We start from the raw sequence: 3,656 nt of genomic DNA on the forward strand, positions 1-3,656 counted from the left end.
TTGGAGGTTCTCTTTTGTGTCTATATGCGTCTCCTAAACTCCAGCAACGTCAAATGGCTCAGGAAAACTCCTTATTAGGCTATAGCTCTGCGAAGTCACCTTTTGCTTACGTCATGGCACCAACGCCTTCATCCGACGCCCATCGGATCATCTGGTGCTGAAGGATTTTCTCCCCCAAACTTCTATTGTTTATTTTGCTCTCTGAAGGATTAAACTGCAGTACGATTTTACAGATAATTTCTCTTTTCTTGATGTAATCCTCCTGTTTGTTACTGCCATTCAAACTATTGTTTGTTCCCTTGCTTGTTGTGTAACTTTATTGATAATAATGGTATAACCATTTTACCATCAGTGCATAATATATCTACTGAAATTAGCTTGTTAACTTTAAGGTTGTACAAAGCTGTGCTATGGTTCAGTCATATTATTTCCTCTTCATGAGCATGTACTGTTATATTGATAGTTCCTCTGGAAATTGCTTTTCCGATGGTATTTCATACAGGTCTCACCTAAAGTAATAGGCCTCCTCTCCCGTCTGACTGGAGCATGCTGAGGACAATGGCCTTTCCCTCAAGACCACTTGCTCCTTTGCAAATGACGCCGAGGTGACCATTAAAAACCCTCAGTTTATGTCTTTTCTTTCATCTATACTAATAGACTGAATATTGTGTTTTAGATGGACGGTTCAAGTGGAGAAGATTTAATTGATATGCTGTGCTATTTTGCTAATTTTTGTGAGCTTTGGCAATAACTATGACCTAGCTTTTGCAAGTACTGAGATTTTTTTGCACAATTACAAGCACCTCGCAAGTACTGATACAAGTTTTTTTTTCTTTCAGTGCAAGCCTCTGATATGCAGTATGCATATTCTTGCAAGGGTGCGTTGCTGATTGACTGGCCAAATTAGGCACTGAATTATAAAAAGTTCATGTATGTTGACAAAATTCAGTCTTGTCCAATTGGAATTCCAATTACAGATCTGTCCAAATTCAGAATTGTTTGCTACATAATATCTTTCCTGGTTTACAGAAACTCAACTCTTCGGTATTTGGTGGTTGTCTTCTCAACACCATTTAGGGGACAATTTTCATACCTTGTGAGGATTATTTTGTGCTGTAAAAACCAAAAGCCAAAATAACGCTCAGAGATTTTTGGGAACTAGCATGTTTTGCGGTGGTTGGTTCGAGTCCTGTTTGGTCCTGTTGTGCGTATACATGTATAGTCTGTATTTAGTACGTGACACAGTTGTGGTAGTTTAAGTTCAGCTGAATACTAACCAATGATTGTCTGACTAATAATAGGCTAATAGCATCTGTTTAGATGTGAAGATAGGTACTTAGTGTGTGCATGCTAATCTGTAGGTTCAGAGTCTAATCATTTTTTTTTGTTCTTGCACAAAATAGTTAAAATGGTGGCCACATCTCAGGCAAACCATTTGAAAGCGAGTTGTCAGTTGTCTGGATTCAATATCATGGCGTCATTTGGTTTAATTATTTTTTGAAAGTATTATGTAGAGGTTTGCCTGTGGATATCATAGAGTCTGGATATCTTGTGTTGCCTATGCTCTATATATATTGCTATGAATTTTTTTCCTTTGGTCAAAACACCACCGTTTCTACTACTTATGGAAATTGGTTACCTTGATGTTTAATCTATTCAGGCGGAAAATATGCTTTGCAGAGTAGGAGTGATGTGTCACTCCTGTATGTTGATCTGACGATGAGTCACTTTGGTAACAGCAGCCTGGTGAGATGAACTAATATCAACGCCCCGTTCGACTGGGTGGGAAAGAACCCCAGCCGCAGCTGGTTCTTGCATGTTGTGGCTGGTCTGGATCGGTGGATAAGCAGGTTCGGTGGACCAGCCCAGGCCAGATTTTTTTCAATTCAACATGAAGTGGGGGTACCTGTGTGTTCATTCTGTTTATGCTCTTGTTCTTCCAACCTTTGTAAATAATTATAACATTGCTGGCAGACGGGTTATGATTTTCAAATGGCACTATCAGGGCTGGAAATACATTGGTGTTGGTCAGCTCTCCATCGCAAGAAAAAACATGCAGAGGTAAAGTCTAATGTTGAAGTGCACATGAAAAAAAATCTTATGATATATATCTATATATATGAGATTATTAAATGCTCGTGTAGAGAATTTCTGCACTAGCAAAGTTTCAGTTATTGGATAGTGGGTAGTGGCATGCAACACATTTAACATCGCTGTACAATTAATTCATATTGTGGTTGTTTGAGTCTCTAAGGATAATGTGAATTTGATGCAGGGCTTTGTAACCTTGAATTGTTGAGAACCAGAGGTTGGCTTCAATCTTCGACTTCCTCCAACTGAGAGCATGGGATTGCATTAGCCTATCATGTCTTGAACTCCTAATACCAATTTTCAAGCTCTGATTAGCTTCCAAAAAGTAGGGGAAACGACAGCCTTGAGCCTGTCCTTCTGAGATAGTTTATGCTTTTTGTCTAGCATTTCTTAAGATGATACATCAAAATTCTATGTATGACATGGTTTGATGATAGTTCATTTTGGATTATGCATCATGTGTTTTTTTTACATTTGAAATGCACCCGAACTTTTTGAATGGCGGACGGTCAGCCGGTGTATGGCGGACGGTCTGCTGGAAAATTTTGGAATCCGTGTTTATTTTGTAAGTCTGCAATTTATCCGTGGCGTTAGCACGGGCATCTTACTAGTGGACAGAAAAAATTTCAATGCCTACATGGAGATGCAGCTCATTAATGACATTCGTGTAAAGATAATCTAGACAAGCTGAAGCGATGTGGTTGGCTCGCTGGATGTCACGATCCAGCCGAAGCGGTTCAGCATGTCACAAATCAGCGGCGCACACGCATCCATCCATCCATAAAACCCTACTGCACCGCGGATCCAAGAGGAGGGGAGAGAAGAGGACACAAGTGATCACCGGAGAGAATCTTGACGAAGGGGAAGAAGGAAGGGATGCCGTCGCTGCCGCCTCACGCCGCTCCGCTGTCCCATCATCAGCCGCCCGCACGTCGCCTCGCCGCCGCCTCGCACCGCCAGCTGCAAGGAGGCTCGCGTCGCCCGCGGTTCTTCCCTGACACATAGGTGTTGAAGTAGAGTCCCACACACACTCTGTATGCAGTACAGTGCGCCCACATCAGGAGATGTCCAGGGCAGGCCAGCTGGGCCCTAGCTGGGCCTCACCTAGGTGCTTAGCGCTTTTTTTTGGAAAAAGTCCGTTGGTGGCCCTTAAATTATTGGTGTAGTCCGGAAATGGCCCTTGAACTCGAAAACCAGGAATCTGTGGCCCTCTAACTATCGAAACCGTTCACATTTGGCCCCCAGGCGGTTTTGACGGCGGTTTCAGCTGACGTGGCAGTAGGGCTCACATGTCAGTCCGTCGGTGGCCCCTCAACTATCACTGGAGTCCACATTTGGCCCCTGAAATAAAAAACCAGACACAGATGACCCTCCAACTATCAAAATCATTCAATTTTGACCCTTCGAGCTGATTTTATGGTGGTTTCGGTTGATGTGGCAGTGAGATCCTCATGTTAGCTTCTTCTTTCTCCCTCCTCTTTCACCTTTCTCTCTCTCACGTATGGGTCCAGGCGTCCCCCACTACTAGAAAACAGGCCAAATGTACCAGCTGCTGTTGCAACCGG

General features: G+C 42.8%; 1 long non-coding RNA gene across 1 annotated transcript; it reads left to right on the forward strand.

Annotated features, from left to right (window-relative positions):
* Positions 1 to 230: 230 nt before the first annotated feature.
* Positions 231 to 2,012, forward strand: LOC120711514. The gene is made up of 3 exons (XR_005690304.1): positions 231 to 605; positions 840 to 930; positions 1,661 to 2,012. It is a non-coding gene; the product is annotated as an uncharacterized LOC120711514 (long non-coding RNA).
* Positions 2,013 to 3,656: the final 1,644 nt, after the last annotated feature.

This window comes from Panicum virgatum, chromosome 6K (assembly GCF_016808335.1).
Source record: "Panicum virgatum strain AP13 chromosome 6K, P.virgatum_v5, whole genome shotgun sequence".
NCBI classification, from domain to species: domain Eukaryota; kingdom Viridiplantae; phylum Streptophyta; class Magnoliopsida; order Poales; family Poaceae; genus Panicum; species Panicum virgatum.